Here is a 20,316-nt window from a genome sequence, read left to right as displayed (position 1 = left end):
TACTAATTTAGATTTTAATTTATACTATAACAATTTTCTTCTTGTCTGCTAAATTTTTCGAGAATTTCATCTTCAGTTTCAATTTTTCTTTCCTGAACAAGCTTCCGATATACATTACATAGCCCATTCGAACAGTCCTCTGTCAATTTTGAGCGCAACAAAGTTTTTACTTTGCACAAGATACTAAATGGATACTCTATGAGGTATTTCTCCCGCCTTCTTAGCGAGCCTTCGTGGTGTAGTGGTCTGCACGCTCAGCGCGTAATTGAGAGGTCCACGGTTCGATTCCCGGCGAAGGCGTTGCTAATTTTTCACCTCTCTGGCCTCAAAAAAATCCTAATGTATCTACAACTCAAGAATATTCATGGCTGATTTCCTGTACGACGAGTACTCATGAGCATGTATTTTGGTGAGGAGAAAAGAGTCGTCAATTCCATAATTAAGTTTTCCATTATTAACTCTCTTCGCATTGTGAATTTTTACTTTATTCTTTCCAGAAAATGTAGCAGAGTTCTATTTGTTTCAGGAAACAAATGCATTGTGGAAAAGTCATCACTTATTTTGCAACAGCGTAAATAATGACACCTTTGTACATTGTTTAGAATTGTCGTCTAACTGCGAGAGAAAACATCCTTATTACGGTTATGATTTCTGGCTAGTAGATCTTTCGTGTTGTTGATTGCCTGGAATAAATCCTGATGCTAGCTTACCTATTAACGAAAGAGTGGTACCAAATACTATGTCATTATCAGACGCTAGAATGGGATCTTCTTGAATTCAAGACCCACCAGCGGCCGAGCGGTAAAGACGCTGAACACTGGTAGTTCGGTCTGAGGTTCGAATCCCGCGAACGGGCTGGCTGCATGGGCGTTTTAGTGGTTTTCCCCATGTGTAACGTGTATACGAGCCAGTTTCCCTTAGAAAGCCCTCCACGAAGGCATCCCTCCCTTTAGGCAGATAGCCCTCGTGTGCTTTGCCATGACTGAATAATCCAATCCTTCTTGAATTCATGAAGTACCTAAGACTGTGGTTATTTGAAACGCTGGGTTGTCGTATCATTTCAGTTCATTTGGCAATAAATATGGAACTAGTATTAATTAAAAAGAACTCTGTAGTTACTGCTTAAGAGACCTGGTCTGATTACAGTGTTACTCATGTCTTAAGTAATTTAGTTTGACATAGTATTTTTCATTTGATTTTAATTAAAATAGTGCTTTTTGAGTACAGAAAACAAATGCTTATGTTATTTAGTTTTATTATTCACTAATATTTTCATAATGTGGTGACAGAATTTCAATGTATTTTATAGATAAACTATATATATATATATATATATATATATATATATATATATATTAATCTATCAAAATTCTAAATGTACACTTAATGCGATGTCGTGTTCACTGGTAACTTTTATTTTCTTTGTTAGTTCTCATTTTATTACTACTACCTCCCTGTTGTAACTTAGTCATTAGTTTAGTCATAAATTCTTGCCTTATTTTATTTCTTTTACTTATTTTTATTTTTATTTATTTATTTATTTATTTTTTTGTGTTTCTTGTTTTGCTAGTTATTCTATCTTATACTTTTCATTTCTTTTAAAATATTCACTTTCAGTTTGGAGCATACTTTTAAGTTACTAACCATTAATTACAAATGGCTTACTCTAATACTTAATTTTACATTTATTATGTATTTTAATAACTTCCTAATGCATAAGTTTCCAAATTCATCAAATAAATTAAAAGAGACAAAGTTACTTAAATTAACTTAAATTTGATTTCTTGATAATCTTTATGATTTCATCTTATTTTATCTCTATACAATAAACTACAGTGTTTGGTACTCTTTTTGACAGTTAACATTTTGGAGTTCAAAATAACGAGAGTATCGTAAAGCCATTATGTTAAATTTTAGAACTCGGAAGATTACATATTTGTTAATGAAAACATGAAAGCGATTTCAGCTTGCAAGTTAGCGAGGTTTTCATTATTCTCACTAAAGAAAGTTACCTAATTATATCATTAGCTAACTGATTATATTAATTATATTATCCTATTATAGAAAAGTATGCTATATGAAGAAAGTTTTAAATAGAGGTTGTCTTAATACGCATTAAATTTTAGATCAAATAAAATCTGGCTTGATGTACAGTAAAAAGTGCAACTTGATAACTGGAGACTTTCCAAATTAAAATTAAGACAAAGTGGTCTGAATTTAAAACAAAATTTTTATTTTATACACGTTATATGCAAGGTGTTCAAAAAAGTCTTTGTTTGGTTTTTGTTTTTGCAACCAATGGTCATTTTCTTTTCACATTTTTATTCATTTTATGGCAATTATAGTCATCATAAAATATTAAATCAATCATATTGTTTCAACACGCATTTTAAAATTTGTAATTTCTTTTGCGGTAAGAATGGAAGAAAAGTTCTTCAAACAATTCATCTATCTATTCCAGAAATAATGTAAAATAGTTTGTATAATTGCTGAAATACTCGCACATACAGTCAAAAACAAAACAAAACAAGCTAATTTCTTGTTATATTCAGTTTTATTACTTATTGTAAACTTCAAAAACTAATATCAGCGTTAAATTTAGTAAATGTCTTTGCACTTCATCATTTTTTCCATGAATATTAGCTTCATTAAAATGACTTCATAAAAATTTCATATTCTTCCAAAATTATAAAGTTTTGCAAATGCTCAGCTTTAATTTAACAAATCTAACAACAGGGCTTTGTTGCAACCTATACCCAAAAAGCATACAGCTATATACTGTTTTGTTTTAAATGGCTTCAAACTCACGCTGTAACTTTTCATCATATTGCCTTTTTTTCGCAAAGAGTATTGAGTGCATTTTCAAAGGGGACACTGAGAGCTTCTTTCTTTCTTTTTTTCCACCGACAGCGAGGCAGCCGATCCATTGGGGCTGTTAACATATCGGCCAAATAGCCCCGCTGACGGAACTAGCTTGGTCCACATAACACACTTTGGTACACATTGTGCTCAAGGCGAGTGCTAGGGGCGGTGTAAACAAATGCTGGCGTGACAATAGTGCAGTGATGGAAGAAGGGTGTGTTGTGGGTGAGGAGAACAATTTCAGTTACATATTTACAGAGTTATGGATAGGTGGTTACAAAAGGCATCCACAACGTGAACAATAAATGAATACAGTGCAATATATGAGCACTTAAACAGAGTGACTGATAAAACAGTGAAAATAATATCTAAAATAAGGCAAAATACTAAATAGCAATGCTAAAAATACTAAAAAGTAAAGTACTAAAAAGCAAAATAATACATAAATAAATAAGGCAAAACAGTGGAAATAAAACTTAAAATAAGGCAAATTCAAGGTTCATAATTCAGGGTTTACAGTTCAAGGAAATAAGTATAAACGGGAAAAGCTAACTAAGATAAAATAAATTCATTACAGGTACAGAGCATACGGAGGCTGTGCTGGTGACGAGGATAGCAGCTGAGAATTACTCCAGCCTGTCTGAGATTTTGCTGGCAATATTTACGCAATCGCATATGCGTTTCAACGCATAGCGATTTTTCGAAGTAGCTTCGCTCCATGCATGGAATGTGGTTCGCTACTGGTTGCCCAAGATGATGTTCGGCAGTCTCTCTGCAAGCGAACAGATAGTGGTCCGGATCTCCTGCCATCCCGCACGAGCAATGGTCGTTTTCGCGTCGTCTGAGGGATGCAGGTAAGTCATGAATGCCCTGTTAGAAACTGAGTGAAGTGAGGCGAGCCACATTTTAGAAGCCGGCAGACTTTTGGAAAAAAATCTGTGAACTTTTCTGCCGTTGGTCTCTGTCTCCCGCAGATGTTGGCAACGATTCAGTAATTCTCTCTCGAGCTCAGCTTTTAAGAACGAGCACGGGAGAGGCACGTCAAGTGTGCGAACGGGGGGGGCAGTTGCTTCTCTTTTGGCTATTGCATCTGCAATTTCATTACTCATTACCCAGTATTCCGGTGTGGGCAGGTACCCAATGGAGTTCAGGCCTATAGTATTTTAGTGTTCTGAGTAAGAGTTTTCGTATGACCCTGACAAGTGAATTTTTACTACATGTGCCTTAGATTGCCTGAAGATTAGAGGCTGAGTCTGGCTGAGTAAATACTGGAATAGTTATTTTCCAGTGCATAGACTAGTGCAGCTTTTAATGCAATTAGTTTGGCCTGAAAAACTGAGTTGTGGTGCTTAAGCTTTCTTTCCCAGGTCATTAAGATCTGGTTCCAATGTAGAACACAATATCCGCTACCTGTGCCACATTCTCCTTTGGAACCATCGATGTAGATTGCAGTGTTTTGAACCACGTTGGTGACCTGCAGTTAATCGAGATGTTAAATTCGGCCGGGTTACAAGGTGGCTCGGGAATGCTTTGCTCATAGTCAGTATAAACATAAGTCCTATCCCATAAACTTATTGTCTCTTTGAGTCGGAGTACTCGCACTCTCGCGCTGAGCTAAGAGATGCAGAGACGGCAGTCCTGAAATCACGTTTAGAGCATTAGTAGGCGAGGTTTTATATCCTCGGGAAATGCTTAGGAGAAATGGTCTTTATGCTGAGCATAGCAGATTCTCCATTTTCGTAATGATCGTTATGCCCCACATGGAGGCCCCATACAGTGCAATACGCTCAGCAACTACAGAGTGCCACATCTTAAGCATCCTCGAAGAAACTCCCCATGTTGGTGCTGCTGTCCTGAGCATGGAATGAAATATCCTGTGAAGTCGTGTCTTGACCTCCTTTAAATGTGGCATCCAAGTGAATGTGTCGTCAATTACAACCACAAGGTACCTCAAGATTCTGACTATTTTAATATTTACTGAGAGCTTCTTAAAGAAGGCTTCACCTAGGACATGATGTTCTCAATTGCACCTTGTCGAAAGACTTAATTGTTCTGAATTATTATGGCCAACTCTCAGTTATCTCGGTTGTCTTTTGCACTACGTCGAATGTGGCTACATCTAGTAATCAGATACATAACTAATTTCCAAAATTTTCTCATATTCATCGTACAAAACCAAAAATCAGTAATTACACAAAACTGTTGTGGGTCCCATTATAAAGCTTGGTTTTAAATTGACTGATTGAAGGCTAGAAACAGAAATAAAAGCATTAATCTTATATAAATTTTTTGAAATGTAGAAGCTGAGAGAAAACATGAAAAAACGCATTGAAGAATTGAAGATAAACACGTACGTGTGGACCGGTGACTACATCAGTGATTTCTGTGGTGAGTATTATTTTTTTTTAAATTACTTTAGATTGACGAAAACTTTGACTTCCAACTGCAAGTGTTCTCCAAATAGATTCAACGAATTATTAATTTTTTAATGTTCGATTCTTTAATTATCACTAAGTGCTTTCCCTCAATCTCTATATTAAGGTGCGATTACTAATAATTTCCCCCTTCTCACTACCCAAGAAGAGGACCTAAAATTTTAGAATGACATCGTCAATAGTTTTTCACGAAGGATCTAGGAAAGGGGCTACTTTAGACCTCAAGAATATTGACAAAATTTATTCAAATGGCAAGCAAATGCAATTACACATTCTCCCAAAGGGTGAAGATTTATAGCTAAATATAGAATTTATCGATGTAAAGAAATTTTGAAATAATATTCTATTTAATGTTTTACAATAATTTCTTCCAAAAGCTGATGAGCGTTTTATCATAGGTTGGATAAAAACATGGAAGCACCTCGTAAATTGCATGTTTAAAGCGAACCGTTTATTCTTGTAAAAGCTGTTGGTGGAGCTGAAATGCTTGCTCACTAAGGCCACCTGTACAACATCCTGAATACGTTGTAAGTGTCATTAGTTATCGAAATACTGTTCTGCGTGGAATGCATCACGTTGGAGCTAAATGAATTCAAAGCATGGGGAAATTATTTGCGCTTATATGGTTTGTGATTTCACAGCAAAGGAAGCTCAAGTGTTTGGTGTTTCAAGGGACACAGTGTCTAAGATTTTTAACTCATAGGAAAAACCGGAAAAAACGCATCCGCTAAATCATAGCGCAGATGAAAAAGTGTGTTGAGTGATCATGACAGGTGATAATTGTAAAGGATTGTGATAAGAGATAAGAGGACTACAGCCACAAAAGTGACTGACGAACTAAATGTCGCACTCGCAAACCCTGTCAGCACCAAAACAATATGAAAGGAGCTAAATAAACAGAGTAGTTTTGGGCGAGGTGCAATTAAAAAGCCACTCATAAGAGGAGAAAATGGCACCAAAATTAAACCTGGACTATGAAGCAATGGAAGACAGCCATATGGTCGGATGAGTCTTGCTTCACACTATTTCCGATTTCTGGGTGAGTTCAAGTCTGGCTAACGCCATCCCAAGCGTAAGGTAGAGATTGTTTGCTGCTAAGTGTGAAACATGACGAGGATAGGGTCACGGTTTGAGCAGCCATATTGAGGTAGTCTGTGGGACCAATCTGCTAAGGATTATATGACCATTCTAACTGATCACATCTAACCCATGGTAAAAATTTTGTTTCTCAGTGGTGATGCCGTGTTCCAAGAAGTCAGATCTCCTGCTCATTCTGTTCGTATCGTCCAGGTCTGTTTTCCTGAGCACAAGAGTGAACTTTCAGATCTACCATCCCTATATAGGATAAAATGGAAAATCTTAATTATTTCGGGATTAAACACATGTTACAAAAAATCATTTTTATTATTATCAAGTGTTTCTCTTTTATATTTTCTTTTATATTTATCGTGCCTACTTTCATAATTTACTGAGTTTAAGGCCATTTAAAAAGTTCCGCAGTAGGGTTAAGTAATGTGTAAGTCCGCATATCATTTATTAATTATCATAATGGAATAATACATGCAAATAACATTTGTTGTTTATATTAATCGTACAAAATTTAGTAATATTATTAAGAAGTACGTAGATTATTTTTAAATCTCCCAATTTGCTCAAAGGTATTATCTTGAAAAACAAAATTACAAATCTTGTTCCGCATAGGACGGCAACACTCGCAGGTTTCGACGGCCTTTTGAACTAACCCAAGCTCTGCTGCAAAAACGTTTTTGTAATAAACATTTCCGTTTTCATTTTTTTCTAATTTTAAATAGCAATACTTAAAATAAGAGAATAATAGAAGATTCAGTGCAGATGGCAATTAAATTAAATTATATATTTACTGTGCCTAAACTCTATTACATCTCATTTCAAAGTTTTCCATTTTTGTGGTTAAGACATAGTAGTCAGAATTTTTTAATAAACATTATATGTTGATAAAAGCATCTATTTGGAATTTTTCGAAAATGGGCTTTTGCAGCGAAATTAGCGAGAACTGATAATGAGAATATTCCCAAAACATTGATACATTAATTTTGAGAAAATTGAAATTAAACAAATCTATTTTACAGTTTCTAAGACAAAATATTATTAATGGCTAAGTTTTTCAGGAGACTATAAAAAGCTGCCTTGTGTCATATCTTGAAGACGCGTAAAATGAGGTCTTCCACTAAAATAATACAAATTATTTGAGCAATATAAAACTAAAATATTCACGCAATACTGTTTTAGCAACATTATGGATTGTTTTAAAACATTCTAACCCAATATTATCGTAATGTTTTAGAAACATTATCACAACATTTGTTTATAATTTATGCAACATTTTTGCCTTATTCAATGATATCCACAGAAAATAAACCACCCTAAAAATGCTATGTTGTTATAAGCATTAAATTTACTTTCTTTTATTAACAAAGAGGAATACAAAAAGCAGACTATGTTATAAATGAAATGACGAGATATTTCTCAGTCTGTCTGAATGGAGAATAAAATTAATGAACATTCCTCTGTAAGGCCGAAATGGGAATAAAACTGTCAAGGCTGGATTGGGAGCGGGCTCAGTTGGCACTAAGCCGCAGAAAAGACAGAATAATCTGTAGAATGGGAAGCAAGGTGAGGCTGTTAGAGGGAAAAAGTTTGAAACAATTTGGACGAGAAGGAATCAGTGGAGATAGTATGGTTACTTGTAAAGATGGGGGGGGGGAGGAGAATTTTAGGGAGAACATGCTTGGATCAACCTAATCTACCACATATATTTCAGTTGAAAGCTTAATGATTATTTCTTTAAAAGTGTTATAATTTAATACAACGTGTTCTCGGATTTTTGCAGATGGCTATGAAATTTTTGGAAATTACGGTCATAAGGTTCACGATAAATTATCACAAAATAATTATAGTTACCAATTATGAAACCAGATTCATTGATTAACTTTTCCGTATGATAAGTTTGGAAATACACATTCTTCGTGTTGGGAAAGATTATTAAAAAAATCCTTAAATATAAATGCATTTGATAAATTTTTCATTGGTAATTGGGATACTGACTGCAGGACACTCTAGTCTCATGTTGTCATGGCAGCACCTTTTTCCTGTGGTAAACTACTACAATAAATTAATTATATTTAATTTAAGCATTTTTTTTTATTCAAAGTGATTCTCTTGCAATTTTTATTTAAATAAAATACAGCGTGAAGAAATATTAAAAATGAAAACCCTACCCTCTGTCGCACCCAGCTCTGAATAATCCAGAAAATACTTTCGAAATAAAACTCCCGAAATTAATATCAAGGCAGAGAGATATCTCTTGTAGAGGTTAATTGTTTTAACTTGCTCTTCTTCTAAGAGTATAATAACTCCTACGCCTGCAGTAGTTCTCATTATTATGGTTACGGCTTTTCTTGCTTTTGTTGTTTTAGCAAGTGCTGATAAGATAAGATGAAAAATGTGTAATCTTCGCCGGAGATCGCTACGCTCATTTCATGGAAATGATAGGGCCTCACATGAAGCTTTGTTAACCCCAATTAACTGTTATTTCGTCAACAGAATGGATGTGGAATCAAAGACTATTGCTGAAAGGGGTGCACTGTAATATGCATATATAGAGACGCACTTCGGACTTCTGTATCGCAATGATAAACGGGTCAGCAAGAGTGAATTATTGTTGACTTTTATAAGTTGCACCAATGATATGCAGCAAAACTGTTTCCTGATCAAGTTTATATATTCTGCAAAATCTTTCGAATGCTACATTTTTTCACGTATTAGCTTACTCTGTCCGTTAGATAAATGCTTGGAAAACGAAGTGTGTTAGCAGCAATTAAAAACATTCTCGTACCAGCCTATAAGGTATTTCTCCGACCTTCTTAGCATGCCTTCGTAGTGTAATGGTCAGTATGCTGGGCGTGTTTTCCAGAGGTCCGTGGTTCGATTCCCAGTGAGGGCGTTGCTCATTTTTCATCTCTTCTGCTTCCAAAATACTTAATGTCTCCACAAGTTGAATGAGATTTCTGTCAGCTAATCGACTTTTGTTTTTCTGTGTGTGCACCTTGTTTAACCTTGGACAGAGAACACTTTCCTGTGGCATACTTTTAACGAAATGAGCTTAAAAGAAAATTCTTATATTTGTTAGAAAGCTTAATTAAGCAGCTTTTATTATTATTTATTATTAAATATTTGGGTCACTTCAGTCTCTTATTTTTACTTTTATGCACAGCTGACACATCTGGGTCCTCTTATCGCCAGACCTTTACATTATGTTGTTATTGTTGTTTCAAACGACCGTGCACTTGCATCTTAGTGCATTCGTGTGCAATGGCCAATCGATCATTTAGCACTTTTATCACCGAGAACGTTATAGAGGGTACACCACAGGGAGCGAAGGAATTACACCCGTGAGAAAGGGAAAACTCCGTCCCAATTCTGAAGTGAACACGCCAGGGGAAAGATCCAATTTTGCCCCTACTACCAAATGTCTTGCCAGTATTTTACGTTCTCCCAAGCCGCACAACCACTATACACTTACAAATATCCAAACCTACTCCAGGCATCGAATCTTGGCTTAACGATCCGGCAACCAGTTTCACTGAAATAAAGCTGAAGCTATAACCACAGTACGTTTACTATATAAGCCCTCAAAACTACAACAAAACAAAAGAATCGAGACTACACATTTTCGTCTTTGAGATAACTACATAGTCGTACCAATGATTTTATAATATAAGATTCTTTATTTATTTTAATTTTGTTTACCTTTAAAAATAGTAAAAATATATTTCATCCCTTAAAGCTCATCTCATCTCATTTTGTTCTTTCTGTAACAGCTGCCGAAGATAGTTGGTATTAGCTTATTTACTTTAGTAATATGCATAAGTTACATTAAGTTACGTAAATGATGTTAGTATATATCGAAGTAGTATGGATTTTAGTTATATTAATGAAAACCTTTTCACTTTAGTATGTTTCTGACAATATTTGGATTGGGATGCCAAAATTCTGTTACTTTTTCTTTTGTGTCGCCTGTCACTTTAGTGTTACACATTTAAGTACGGCGAAACATGGTATGCATTTTGATTGTCTTATTAAACAAATTGCTTTAGAGATTCTTTTGAGGATCTCAAAAGAGCAACTGTATAAAGAATGTGAATTTTTTATTAGGGTAAAACGATTTACCTAAACCTATGAGATACTTTGAAGAAGAGAAATAAGGTTGTAAATGTTCAGATGCTGAAGTTCTGAAACATTTTATACTAAGAACTACATCGGTATTTTATGAATCGCAGTTATTAATTAGCTTTAATTTGATATAATTTATGCAGCTTTGAAAAGCTCCTTTTCTCTTTCTATAAGCGAAAATTATATGTTCTCTATCCAGGTTCCTACAAGTAACTAATGTTATTGAAGTTAGACCCGCTTTTACTTTCAGCCTGTTTAACGCGCCTAACCCTTCTTTCTTAGAGATTTCAACATATTGTCTTTATTTAAAAAAAAAAGAGAGAGAGAGAGAAGGGGGGAAATTTGAAACCTTTTCAGATTTTACATTACGCCCAAAGGAGTATTTTTTTAACGTTTGGTGTTACCTTTATGTGCTACCTCCTGTTTTTCTTACTTAAACCATAAAATTCAATTCAATAGCAGTATCACAAAAAATTAGCATATCCCTATAATTTCCGATACACAGTCTCGCGCGCTGGAGATAGAAATGTTTTCTTTTTTCCGTACAATGTTGCAATTGCTCACTTTGAAAGTGTTGAGTTTGTTAATGAAAAATTTGTTAAAGTGTTACAAAATATGAAATCGATAATAAAACAAATTTCAGGTTCCAAATTAGGACTTTCAGATGGCCATATCCGGTGGAGGAATACGTTATTCAAAATTCGATGGCTCTAGGTACCGCTATTTGATCATAATGCGAGAAACATACATACATTTATGCAGATTCTTCATTATTTAATTTCTTTAAATATAACACAGGGCAAGAATTTGAAAGTGAAACTGACATTTAAAGATTTCGACGCAAAATGCCAAAATGAAATTAACAGCACTTCTGGGCTAAAAGGGGCTATCTTTTATAAATTCTGAAAATATTTTAGTTGAAGGTTAATTGTAATTAGCACCATGCACATTAGACTACTTCTTCGCTTGAATGTATATTTTCACGCATCAAAAGATAAAGTTTAATTCAAGTCTGCGCATTAAAAAAAGAACCTCTATTGTTAAAGAAGAATAAATTTGTAAAATTAGTGAATTCAGTAGCGGTGTTGATTTTCTTGGAAAAGCAGATAAATCTTATTTAAACTTCTCTGAGTATCGTATTTTTAGGTTTTGGTTAAAGTAAAGCTCTAATCTGAAAATTTTTACAGAATCAGTTTTTTCATCCTTTCCAAGTGTAATGCGGGCTTCATATGATTTTGAAATCAAATTCTGAAATTGTACAAAGCCCGAACTGCACTTGCAAAGAAGATAAATTTATGAAAACTCAGAGAGCTATTACAAAAAAATTGTACTCCTTCAAAATAGTAGGAAAATATCCAAAAATATGATGTAATTAAGAAATAATGGGAACTGCAAAAGCTTCTGATGTTATTATAGTTAGCAGAATTTCTTCTACTTTGCGTAAATTTAAGAGCAACAAATATCAAAAGCATTGAGTGGAACAAAAGCAATTATATGGATGGATTTGAGTAACAAAGGCATTTGACTATAATAAAAAATAATTCGTCTGAAACAACTCAGAGCAAAATATTTAGCAGCGACTTAAATACTATGTATCTGTTTCTAAGGCACTTGGGCCTCACCAGTGGCCGAGCTGTTATTTAGACTGCCCAATACTGGTTGTTCATCTCTAGTTCAAACTCAGGCGAATAAGCTGGCTGTGTGGTTAGTTTTTCTCATGTGTAAAGCGAATATGAGATGCTTTTCCTTAAAAAATCATTCCCGAAGGTATCCCTCTCGTAGGCTAGTAGCCGTCGCATACTTTACCATATTCAAATCCTAATCTTCTAAGGTACGTCTCTCTCCAGTTGTAAAATGTAATTTGGCACACTTCCCCGACTGATGAAAACGGATAAAGTTACGGAGCTTACTGTTCTGCAGGAGAAGTTAATTCTGTAATCTAAATTTGAGGATATAGCTTTGGTAGATTTTGATAAATTATATTTGTCTTAATAGAAATATTCGAATTTTCGCACTTTTGCAAGAAATGTAATTATTTTTTTGGTAATACATACATGAGTGAACAGCTGCTTTCGCGGGAAGTGAATGAACTGATGATTGAAGAAAATAACACTGTGAATAAAGATGATTCTTAAGAGGAACATCAGTCTTACTAATGAGACTCTAGCGATTAAAGTACAGAGTTAGTCATCTCTCTGCGATTAAAATTTTCTCGTCGTCGTCGTCGTCGTCGTCGTCGTCGTCGTCGTCGTCGTCGTCGTCGTCGTCGTCGTCGTCGTCGTCGTCGTCGTCGTCGTCGTCGTCGTCGTCGTCGTCGTCGTCGTCGTCGTCGTCGTCGTCGTCGTCGTCGTCGTCGTCGTCGTCGTCGTCGTCGTCGTCGTCGTCGTCGTCGTCGTCGTCGTCGTCGTCGTCGTCGTCGTCGTCGTCGTCGTCGTCGTCGTCGTCGTCGTCGTCGTCGTCGTCGTCGTCGTCGTCGTCGTCGTCGTCGTCGTCGTCGTCGTCGTCGTCGTCGTCGTCGTCGTCGTCGTCGTCGTCGTCGTCGTCGTCGTCGTCGTCGTCGTCGTCGTCGTCGTCGTCGTCGTCGTCGTCGTCGTCGTCGTCGTCGTCGTCGTCGTCGTCGTCGTCGTCGTCGTCGTCGTCGTCGTCGTCGTCGTCGTCGTCGTCGTCGTCGTCGTCGTCGTCGTCGTCGTCGTCGTCGTCGTCGTCGTCGTCGTCGTCGTCGTCGTCGTCGTCGTCGTCGTCGTCGTCGTCGTCGTCGTCGTCGTCGTCGTCGTCGTCGTCGTCGTCGTCGTCGTCGTCGTCGTCGTCGTCGTCGTCGTCGTCGTCGTCGTCGTCGTCGTCGTCGTCGTCGTCGTCGTCGTCGTCGTCGTCGTCGTCGTCGTCGTCGTCGTCGTCGTCGTCGTCGTCGTCGTCGTCGTCGTCGTCGTCGTCGTCGTCGTCGTCGTCGTCGTCGTCGTCGTCGTCGTCGTCGTCGTCGTCGTCGTCGTCGTCGTCGTCGTCGTCGTCGTCGTCGTCGTCGTCGTCGTCGTCGTCGTCGTCGTCGTCGTCGTCGTCGTCGTCGTCGTCGTCGTCGTCGTCGTCGTCGTCGTCGTCGTCGTCGTCGTCGTCGTCGTCGTCGTCGTCGTCGTCGTCGTCGTCGTCGTCGTCGTCGTCGTCGTCGTCGTCGTCGTCGTCGTCGTCGTCGTCGTCGTCGTCGTCGTCGTCGTCGTCGTCGTCGTCGTCGTCGTCGTCGTCGTCGTCGTCGTCGTCGTCGTCGTCGTCGTCGTCGTCGTCGTCGTCGTCGTCGTCGTCGTCGTCGTCGTCGTCGTCGTCGTCGTCGTCGTCGTCGTCGTCGTCGTCGTCGTCGTCGTCGTCGTCGTCGTCGTCGTCGTCGTCGTCGTCGTCGTCGTCGTCGTCGTCGTCGTCGTCGTCGTCGTCGTCGTCGTCGTCGTCGTCGTCGTCGTCGTCGTCGTCGTCGTCGTCGTCGTCGTCGTCGTCGTCGTCGTCGTCGTCGTCGTCGTCGTCGTCGTCGTCGTCGTCGTCGTCGTCGTCGTCGTCGTCGTCGTCGTCGTCGTCGTCGTCGTCGTCGTCGTCGTCGTCGTCGTCGTCGTCGTCGTCGTCGTCGTCGTCGTCGTCGTCGTCGTCGTCGTCGTCGTCGTCGTCGTCGTCGTCGTCGTCGTCGTCGTCGTCGTCGTCGTCGTCGTCGTCGTCGTCGTCGTCGTCGTCGTCGTCGTCGTCGTCGTCGTCGTCGTCGTCGTCGTCGTCGTCGTCGTCGTCGTCGTCGTCGTCGTCGTCGTCGTCGTCGTCGTCGTCGTCGTCGTCGTCGTCGTCGTCGTCGTCGTCGTCGTCGTCGTCGTCGTCGTCGTCGTCGTCGTCGTCGTCGTCGTCTGCTGTAAAATTATTATTGGCTATTTTAGTTGCATTCACGTCACCAGCGGTATGCAACAATCATAATGACATGGATTAGTCTCGAAATGACGCAATTCAAAGAGATTACTATTTTTAGAATAAAAAGCGTAAGCATCAAAGGGCTATTGCTAATTTAAATTATAATTTATCTTTTACATATTTTTTAGTTTTCTTGCATATATATACATATACATACGACTGTTAAAATGTCAAAATTTCTAGTTTAATTAAGCACATGTATAAACTAGATCTAACAGATCATTTTAAAATTCATAATTCATGTCACTTTAACATAAGCAGCTATATTTTGCCAATATCAGAAACTAGTCACTAACAGGTTAATATTGCTAAAACCTCATGCATCGCTTGAGAAATTAACCCACTTTTGAGACTGTCTTCGCATATGAAAATATTTAGTAAGTTTTCTTTCTATAGATAAATTACTTCTTGTTTAGAGCAAAGATTTAAACTGAAATGCTTTTACAGTAGCATCCCAGAAAAAATTTAATAGCAAAGACTGAGGTTCGGTCTGTTAACAAGAATACTGTGCGCATGCTTATTGAGCGGGAGAGAAGGAATCTTAAATTTTACGTACTGTTTGTAGCAATCTTTTGAAAGCTTAAATACTTTTTGCTTTAAGTAAAGAAAGCAGATAGAATGTATCAGAAAGTGCTTATTTTGATGTCCTTCTTTAAAAAAGTAATTAAAGTTTTTTTTAATATTAGCTGCTTTAATATCTCTACTTTCAGCGAAATATTTAAAATTCTTGACAAAATAATAATATTTTTGCTCTGTTCAAAAACTCTATTCAACTCAATCAATCTACTCTATTTGCTCTATTCAGGTTCATTATCCAATTTAATTTACTCCTCTGGTAAATTAATCTGATTTCTGCATTTGACACTACTTCCAGAAACTAATCACATTATCAGGAAATATTGAAATAAACTCATGTATAACAAGCAATTAAACAGCTGAAACTTATTAACAACTTTTACTAATAACTCTTCTTCTGAGCTTCACCATAGTGTAAAGAACTTCTTTTGATCTAAAATTTAAATTTTTCTACCATATTTTCCCTGTAACCAATATTTTAGTCTGTTTTGAATGTCTGAAGCTTATATACTTCACCCTAGGTAAACTTTCAATAAAAACTTTTTTATATATATAAATGATATTAAAATTCCTTAGATATAATACCCGTGCAGGCAAAGAGCTGAAAAAGTAAAAATTTCTCTCACTTTGCTTAAAGTATTAACTATTATATATAAAAAGCAATAAAAATAGATTTAGTTAAAAAAATATATTCTTCTACGCAGAGTAAATTAGATCCGGAACCCATCCTTTCCAATTTTGAATCTTAATTTGAGGGTGATTATTAAAAAAATACCCCCCAGTGAAGGCTTCAACGTTACGTGCCACACGCATTCCTATTAACGCGCACATAAAGATTACATACTTAAGAGGTCGATCTCAAGACATCAGGAAGTAGACAAGAATAGGCGGATCTTTCATCGTATATCTGCAACAACTCGTATGAAGTCAGACCTTCATTAAATCCCAGGACCAAACCATTCGTAGTTTAGAGAAGAAATGGCTTTAGTAATTTTTCGAGGAAGAATTAGGGGAGGAGCTTGTCGATTAATATATACGTACAACACATACTTACAGAAAAATTGAATCATAGGCTAATTGTCATTCGTTTACACTTGCTGAATTAGTATTTAAAGGGTTATGTAAATTTCGTTTAATACTTCAACTTATTTATTCTTTCACATCATTAAAAAAGGATTAAATATTTGAATAAGAGGTTTGTTTTGAATTTGCTTGATATTAAAAAAATATTTTAATAAATATTTTCTAGGAGCTGCTGTGTATTTAAACAGTTTTACATTTAGCTTTAAATTTCTAAATATTCGAATGCTAAAATGTTTTAGCAAGGCTTTCTAAAATATGCATTTTCAGAGCTTTTTTTTCCGTTATAAATCGTTTTGAATTGAGACAAGAAGCTAATGGAACTTTAGCCTGTCGTCACAGTTTGCACTAATTGCTTGTTTATTGCACTGAGTGTCATTAGTTTCGTACTTTTTTACTTACCTGATTTAAACTGTTAAATAGAATAAATATGTGGCAAAAAATCATCAACTTTTAAAACCTTTTCATTCTAGACGATTGCTTTTTTTTTTAATGCATGATTTGTTAATTTTTTTTTTATTTCAGCAATCCCTTCCTGCGTAAACCGCTTTTTGAATGATTTCTTGAGAGTACAGCACAGTCCTTTTAGTTACTTTGAAATAAATTACGGAACTCTTTGCACTGTTTAGAGCGAAATGGATGGTATCTGAAGCATATGATATATCTATAATAAACACACGTGTAAGCTATGACTGTGCACATGTATAGAAACAATATTAAAACTATGAATTTACGTTTGTGTGGGCAAGCTTTGGCTTAATATGTCTAATATATATTATTTTTTTTGTGTAGTTTTATGCACTGTGTACCGTAGATGCAGGTTATCAGTCCAATACGAAGTGAATATGTGGCAATTCATCAGGCATGATATTAATTTCCAATACGAAGTGAATATATGGCAGTTCGTCAGGCATGTTATTAATTTCCAAAACGAGGTGAATGTATGGCAATTCATCAGACATGCTATTAGTTTATAGAGCAGTTATTGATTATGTATAAGATGTTTATGCATCAACAGTAAAGAGCAGAATTAGACAAATGGGGCTGGCATCAAAGCATTAAAAAAATCAGCTGCGTATATTATTATTATTATTTTAGCTTGCGTGATATTATCTTCGCATTTAAAATGAATAAACATCCTTAACTTTAAATTATTTATTTCCTATTATACTTCCGAGATGAAATATTTAGTGTCGTTCTATATTTTAAATTTATTTGTTTTTCTAACTATTTGAATTGAAATCTTAATGTTTATTTGATTGTTTAAATGATAAATGGACATCATTGTTATGTGCAGTCATTTCTAATGCCAGAAAAATAGGCATTAGCTAGTATAAATCTTGAGGTATAGGATATTTTAAATTATTTGACTTAAAGAGGCTTAAAGGAAGTACGACTAAAAGCATATTATGTTTTGAACAATATCCCATGCTCATTGATTTCAACAATGGGTTGTAAATAATATGTTTCCCATTTTTGTTGTAACTGATCAAATGCGAAGAAAATTTGAAACTGATATTTCAAAGCATGTATACGTAAGGCAGAAAAATAAGATTAATTTATAAGAAACTCATTCAGTCTAACAGATGTCTATAAATCTCACTTATATTTTAAAATTAATACTTGCATTATTTGAATATTTTTTTATTTGATGGGAAGCTTAGTTGGCTAAAAGTTTATTTATTGATATATATTAGCAGTGATAATTAGTAATTAGATTAATATACATTTATAGCAGTGATAATTAGTAATTATATTAATCGGTATTTATATCAGGGATAATTGGTAATTAGATTTATCCATATCTATCATAGATTATAGCATTGATAATTAGCAATTAGATTTATCTATGTATCTATTATATCTAGCAGGAAGTTCCGAAAAGATTATGATGTTAGAATAAGCAAATATTTAAGTAAAATAAGTGATTGGTGAAATAAGCCATGATTTCAGTCCGAAAATTTAATGAAATAAAATAGGGTTTTTCATTACATAAGTTTTGGTTACGAGACTTTCTTTTTTCCAAATGAGCGAAACTTTCGCGCAGTTTTTTGCAAACAAAGTTCAAGTTATTACGCTTTTCCACATTCATCCAAACAAGCAAACAGAAGTTAGCCTGTAATATTGAAGATTGAACCTAAAAAGCTTTCAGAATTTCGCATCCTTCCATGAGAAATGGAGGATTTAGAAGTTGCATAAAAACTGACTTGCATTAAATACCGAATTTTAAAAGTTCTATAAATGGTAATTCAAAACCGCTATTTCTGAATTACAGTTTAACATGATAAAGGTCTTTTTAGAAATTAGAATTCCAAAGTCTATTAGCAATATTTGCATATCACAGTATCAGTAAATGGTCTCCAAGAACTTCAATTAAGGATATTTCGAGCAATTTTGATCATAGGAGGATGAATTTTTTTCCTTGACTCATTTTTCTCGTGGATAATTATATTTTATGGCTCCCGCACGAAATTTTATGTTTTATATATTTTTCTGAAGGTTGTCACAGGGGTAAAAATTCTGGTAGTCTGATGACCTGCCATGGATGCATTGCCTTACCTTCAGGAGATATTTAGCCATCCAATAAATCTTTTTAAATCATCTCGTATCTTATGTTTCTCGTATCTCATATCTTATGTTTCAAAATTTTTCCTGAGTCGTAGAAGGTATGGTATACAAGAATAGTAAGGAATACCATAAAACGTTTACAGTACAAGGTAAAATATCATAGATATTTAAAATATAATTCAGAAGAAAAACCTGAGTTTTCGATTCTTCTGCTACTACGAATTCAGTTTTTAACTTCTTCCTTTTAATTTCTTTTTATTTTATAAATGGAGAATAAACGCATGATAATAATTTTCCCAAATTTATTTTTCTGTAACATTTTTATGCTGCTTTAAATTAACTGACGTTAAGCAATCGTTTCAAGCAAAACACTTTCCTTAAAGGCTCCGTAAAGACTAAAAGTACAAAAGGAAGTGAGAAGTAATTCTAAATCTTCGGTACATACAACTAACGTTTATAGGATATACAGGCAAATATTTGAATTTGTACAAGCAAAACGTATAGTGATGTAGAGTGAAAAAACAAACCTCTGATTTACTAATTACTCTTGTCTGAATATTTAATTGCTTTACTTGTACAAAATATTCGCAAGATAAATCTTGATGCAAAGATTTCCTACGGTGTGCATTGTTCTATTTCTCATTCTAGTTTCTTCCTCAAATTATACTTACAAATCCTTCAATGTCCACTAAAACTATTATTTCTATTATTTCCTTCTTTTTTTAATCAAAAACTGTTCTTAAAGCTAAGTTTTTGTTAACATACACATAATGAAATGAAGACTTAAAAATTATTTAAAGGCCTAAATCGTCAATAATGATAGTAATTATTGCTTTTAAAAGTGTGCGGATTCTTGATAAATGTTTTCCCCTTAATATACCATTGCACATTATGCATACAGTAAAGCAACTGATTGCGACAGTGAGTGCATTTAATAATTTATTTTAGAGCACTGTTGTTTAAATAAATTAAAACTTGAGCTGGCTACCTGGACTTTTTTTTTTCATGATGTGAAAGATAAATCGTTTCTAAAAATCTGTTTGATTTGTGCAACTAGTTATAGAAATTATTGCAGTTTTCTTAGTGAAGAATTCTAAAGTATTTTTAATTTGCAACGAATGATTTTTCAGGACAAATAAGAAGAGCAATTTAGAATTCGAGAACTATGATGGAAAACTCAAAAACATTCGTTAGTCGACTTACATCGCTATTTCTCTAACCTACCTCAGTAATGGACATCGGCAGATGAAGCAGCAAATGAAAACCACGCACATGGAGGTTTGACAGATCACCGTGTGCGGGATTGGGGGAGGTTCTAAGGGGGTCAGGAGGTTGATTCAATTTCCGTTTAGGTTAATTTTAGTCGAGCTAATCGTCTTCGAGACGGTTCTTGTTTAATGCTAGTCTTATATAGAGTGCACAGCATAATATGATCGCAGCAGAGTATGAGTCTGCGGTTTACTGAAAATGTGCCTGAATAATCGTACATCCATTTTCAATGCAATCATTTTAAATTAATTGAAAGCTGCATTTTGCTTCCTAGACCTAAGATGAAAATAATTATCTTTACATGATCTTGACCGTAGGTTTAATGCAAAATAAAAGACTTTGATATGACGTGGATAAAGAAATTTCAGAGTTTAGGAGCATTTAGAAC

The sequence above is a fragment of the Stegodyphus dumicola genome, chromosome X1 (genome assembly GCF_044657685.1).
Source record: "Stegodyphus dumicola isolate Sdum_Otavi_A_Nest chromosome X1, ASM4465768v1".
Lineage (NCBI taxonomy): Eukaryota > Metazoa > Arthropoda > Arachnida > Araneae > Eresidae > Stegodyphus > Stegodyphus dumicola.
Note: the sequence above shows the minus strand (reverse complement) of the source record.